This window comes from Rutilus rutilus (assembly GCF_951802725.1).
Source record: "Rutilus rutilus genome assembly, chromosome: 20".
Lineage (NCBI taxonomy): Eukaryota > Metazoa > Chordata > Actinopteri > Cypriniformes > Leuciscidae > Rutilus > Rutilus rutilus.
Genome location: NC_140225.1, coordinates 21,946,491 through 21,952,015, shown reverse-complemented (window position 1 = coordinate 21,952,015; position 5,525 = coordinate 21,946,491). Strand labels below are relative to the sequence as shown.

Genomic DNA, 5,525 nt, shown 5'->3' with positions numbered 1-5,525 from the left:
TTAAATAGTAAATCGTAAGTGGAAGTGCATCTGTCAATTCATTGAATGTTCAAAATATTATGAATCTTTATTTAGAAAAAAATACACATTGGTTGGCCTATTCATGAGCATACATGAGCAATTACACATGTTTAGGGGAATAGGGCATTATTAATATCATGTAAGGTGGATGTGCTTGGGTAAACCAGTGAGTCTGCCCGTGGGGTGGGGGCACCGCCGCGCCGGGCAGTGTCCCACATTGTCCCTCAGAAACATACCCCTTGTCCCCCCTTGGGCTTATTAGCAGGTGGTCACCCTACCCCCACTGCATCCGAAATCGCTTACTGTACTGAGAAGGTGCTACATTTGAATTTGAATTTACTTAACGAATGTGAAAAAAAAATACGCTCTAAATATATGGGTAGCATGAATGAAATTTGGACAAAGGCTATTTATCCTCTCCCGTGGCCTCATGGGATAGTAAAGTGTCCATTGAAGGTGCACTTCAGACTCTCAGCAGAAGTAGGTTATCCGGGGACTTTTCACCTACTGTTTTTCGAATACTATGTTTTCAGACATACTATCTTTTGGCGTACTTGCCGTTTCTCTGCATACTATATGTTAGGGAAGTTTGATTTTGAATATAACATGAGACCCCAGTTTGAAAATCCCTGCGATATATCAAATCTAAAGCCATTGCGTGTGATGAACAAACCCAAAGTCCTTAGACCCAGATTCAAAAATGGCCCGTCAGTATCAATGATTCTAAAAGGAACTTTATCAGTGAATACTTACACTGTAAAAAATTCACCCGTAAATTTACAGTAAAATACTGGTAGCTGTGGTTCCAGCCCTTTACCGTAATTTTACGGTTTCAACAATGCTGTTATTTTACAGTAAAATACTGGCAGCTGTGGTTCCAGCCATTTACTGTAATTTTACGGTTTCAACAATGCTGTAATTTCACAGTAAAGTACTGGCAGCTGTGGTTCCAGCCATTTACCGTAATTCTACAGTTTTTAATTTTATGGCTGTGCTTCACAAAGTACTGGCAGTAATGGTTCCAGCTATAATTCTATAGTATAAAAAGTTAGAATATAAATACTGTTTTCTATTTACTCTATTGTCCGATATCTATTAACATCCCTATATTTACTCAATGGAAAAAATGAAGAAAATATAGATTATGGAACAGTATTGTTTGCCATTTATTTAAAACAGCTAACAAGTTTTAACAATACATTAACAGTTAAGGAAAAAAAAAAGTCACAGAAAATACATTGTAAAATTCAATGTGAGGAACCAGTAGGCAAACAAAGAAACCTTACATTCAACATGTCACATCAGCATCCAGGCAAGAGAGGAATTCTGAGTCTGAGAGGAAAATATTGAGAACCAATGGATGAAAAATCCTTGATAGAGGCAAAAAACTGCCAAAACATATCAAACCTGCTTTTTGAAAGATCTGGCCTGAGAGGAAGTCCGGATCTGAGAGGACAAGAGATCCAATGGGTGAAAAAACGTAGGAAGAGGCAAAAAACAGCCAACACGTCCCACATCAGCTTTTGACACATCTGGTCTGAGAGGAAATCCAGATCTGAGAGGAAAGAAAATCAAGAAAATCTTAGTGGTAAAATAAATCACATGACAAAAACTAGTGATCACATATTCTACGAACACTTTTAAAAGAGACATAAAATGATCATGTTATTGTACATAACTAATCTTAGAGATTATCTATACTTTACTAAACACATCTCATTAAACATTCACAGTGCTGCAGTAAGTGAACTTCTTGTTACTTAATGACCCACAAATGTTTTTTTGTTTGTTTTGTTTTTGTAATAGTTGTTCATGATTCGCTTGTTTGTTCTGAGTAGTTAAACTGTCCACTGTTCTTCAGAATAAAATCATCCCCCTGGCACCCTATATAATAGCGGAGTCCTCTAACTAATGAGTAGTTCTCATTGTGAAAAGATGGGTGTTAAAACCATGCAGTCACTATTGTAAAGGGTTTAATTGTTCAGAATGTGCTGGAAAACCAAAGACTGTGCAAGACATGGTGGATTTTTCTGAAGAACATTGGGCAGTTTAACTGCTCAGATCAAACAAGGTACTCATGAACAACCATCACAAAACAAAAACAACATTTGTGGTTCATAGAGGTAACAATGTAGTCACTTACAAAATGTACATTTTTATTACACTGCACTGAGAGTGGCTAATGGGATGTTTAGTAAAGTCATGAAAGATTATAATTGTTTGTGTAGCTAGCTTAAACACTTTGTTTGTCTATACATGTGACTGATGAAGACATTTTATGACCAATTAATGCAGAAAATCATCCAATTCCAAAGGGTTCAGATACTTTCTTACCACTGAATATGAATGCAGTTAAGAGGTGTTGATTATTTTAGGAAGCTGCACAAATGTGAGTGTCAGTGGGCATTTAAGTTTAGTTACCTAGACGAAGTTCCATTCGAAATCGATGAGGTTCTTCAGGAGAGAAGCAACTTTGGGATTGACAGTGGCAGACTTCTTGCTGACAAGTTTTCCAGTCTTCTTTGAAACCACCTTGCCTCTGCAGGTCTTCGAACCTCTTTTAGGGTTTATCCCAACGAATCGTCTAAGGGTAATAAAAACACACATTAATAAAGAAAACTTACAAAATCTACCTTTTATCAATTTAAATATTGGATTAAATATAAATGATTAACCAATTTAAAGGGTACTATAAAAGGTGATAAAATACCTTTGAATGAATTCCAAGGTGCCACATGCCTCCTCTGGATACTGAAGGTTGAAGACGTAGAACATTGCAAACATGGTTGCTATTGCAGTCAGGAATCTTGGTTGTATGCCCTCACAAACAACACGACCCTCTAGGGTAATCATCCAGCGTTCAGTAGTTCTCTGCCCTCCCTGAAATGATTTTTTTTTTTTTTTTTTTTTTTTTAAATAACAGTTTACACAATATTCTCAATTTTCTGATTATTTACTCACTCTAAGGCCATCCAAGGAGTGTATGACTTTTTCTTTATCAGAACACTGTAGATCTGGATATTTAGAGTAGTTTTGTAATTATTCTCCATCTTATGTGCATGACATTATGCGCATAACATTAATGCATCTGGTAAGATTCGCATCGTGTAACATTACTGAATCAGAAATTCATGTAAATCGAGTTAAGGTTTACTACAAATGAAAGCCAAACTAATTTCTAAATGGTAACTTAACTTTAATCAAGCAAATAGTTCGCCGTGATAATCGGAGCTCAGAGAACATTCATTACCAGGCGAAATGCCTCAACCGTTGAGAGCTCTGTCTACAAAACGCGATTCGCGCTCAGTAACAGCACAATCAAAAATACCTCGTGAAAAAGGCGATTGTACAGGTTGGGAGCAACATAACAGAATAACAGTAAAGAAATAAACTTACCTTGAACAGTGTCCTTCTTTAAAGGGATAGTTCACTTTGAAATTAATTTTTGATATGTTTTAGCTTACCTCAAGGGCATCCAAGATGTAGATGTCTTTGTTTCCGCAGTAGTTTCAATTTTGATATTTTTAGGTCAAACCGTTCTTGTCTGTCAGTCATATAATGCAGGTCTATGGTCACTGTCTCAAAACACAAGCACAAGCACAGAGCACAATTCCCCATCGTCCAAATGAAACAATTCCCCATCATAAGTAGGCCTACACATTGATGGCCTAAGACACGAAACGAGCGGTTTGTGTGAGAAAACGAACAGTATTTATATCGTTGTTATCTCTTGAAAACAGCACACGTCCAAATGATCTGACGGCGCGGGCGGGTATAGATATAAACATAGATGTCGCCTTGGCTACTGCAGTTCATTGGAACGAAACCGTAGCCAAGCGACATCTAGTGTATATATCTATACCCGCCCGCTGGCGGGTATAGATGTATACACTAGATGTCGCCTTCGCTACTGCAGTTCATTGGAACGAAACCGTAGCCAATGCGACATCTATGTATATATCTATACCCGCCCGCGCCGTCAGATCATTTGGACGTGTGCTGTTTTCAAGAGATAACAACGATATAAATACTGTTCGTTTTCTCACACAAACCGCTCGTTTCGTGTCTTAGGCCATCAATGTGTACTTATGATGGGGAATTGTTTCATTTGGACGATGGGGAATTATTTTAATTTGGACTCTGTGCTTGTGTTTTGAGCCAGTGACCATAGACCTGCATTATATGACTGACAGACAAGAACGGTTTGACCTAAAAATATCAAAATTGAAACTACTGCGGAAACAAAGACACCTACATCTTGGATGCCCTTGAGGTAAGCTAAAACATATCAAAAATTAATTTCAAAGTGAACTATCCCTTTAAGACCGTCTAGATGAGTGTTGCGAAACAATTCTGTTATTTGACTGCTTTCTGTTCGAAAATAGACCGCGCTGAAGATGCCCCTCCCCCACGTGCTATTTTTTACAGTCCAAGACTGTTTTTTCCAGAAACAAATGGGTTTACACATAAATGCTGTAAATTTACGACAAGTAATTAATTTATGGAACATAGACTGTAAATTTACAGGATTAAACTGTTTATTGAAATAACAGTATTTTACTGTTGGAAATTCACTGTATTTTTACAGCAATTTTTATACTTAAATTTTGGTCTGTTACAAACACAAAACTGCAAAGTACAAGGGGCAATTTTTTTAAGCTTCATTTTTGACCAATCACTATGTACAAAACTGGAAAGAGCTGCACACCAATTCTTTAAACATCCACTTTTGTGCTTTACAGAAAAAAGAACAGAATATGGGATTGGACTTACACAAATTCTTGTTTTAGGATGAGCTATCCCTTTAAAACATTCTCAAATGATTTATTCCTCCATCATAAGCTCTGTTTCCGACACTGATGAAATGTGCACCCTTAAGAGTAACCATTAGCAATGAATCTCACAGCTGCACGCTTGCAGTTTGTGCAGTATTGATTATACAATATACATCATGTCAAATAGTCAATTTAATCGAAACATAAATGAGAACACTATGGGAATAGATAACGCATAGAAAGCACATGAGAATAAGTTGACCTTTGCAGTGAGAATGGAATATAACAACCACACAGTACACAGAAAAATGGATTTTAATAACTAGACCTACACCTTTCCTTTGTTGGAGATGAGATGCGGTTTCCCTCACAGAAGCTCATACAGTAAGTAGATGGTAGTAAAGTTGAAAGGCATGACCTCAAATGTAATTGACCAGATTTCTAGGTTTCCTAAGAGAACTTCCAGAATATCTGTATGGTGCTGAAATATAGATGACAATGAATACATTTGCCTATCCACAAGCATCTGATCAGTTTAGAGGAGGGCAGAACACTCAAATCCTTAGGGTCTCTGCGTATCTTTCCTGTCCATCAATTTCTACCTCTCTGTTTGATTGCAGTTGATGGGATGTCTGAACGTCTCAGACACAAGACGGAATAGGAAATCAGTTTGGCTAATCAGTCATAAAAGTGAAAGCTGCCCAGGGAGAAGAAATGGAGCCAGAATGC

At 37.3% G+C, this 5,525-nt stretch overlaps 1 long non-coding RNA gene across 1 annotated transcript; it reads right to left on the bottom strand.

Annotated features, from left to right (window-relative positions):
• Positions 1 to 1,170: 1,170 nt before the first annotated feature.
• LOC311280045 lies at positions 1,171 to 3,422 on the bottom strand. Its single transcript, XR_014625621.1, has 3 exons — positions 2,732 to 3,422; positions 2,443 to 2,605; positions 1,171 to 1,576 (listed from the first exon to the last, which is right to left on the bottom strand). It is a non-coding gene; the product is annotated as an uncharacterized lncRNA (long non-coding RNA).
• Positions 3,423 to 5,525: the final 2,103 nt, after the last annotated feature.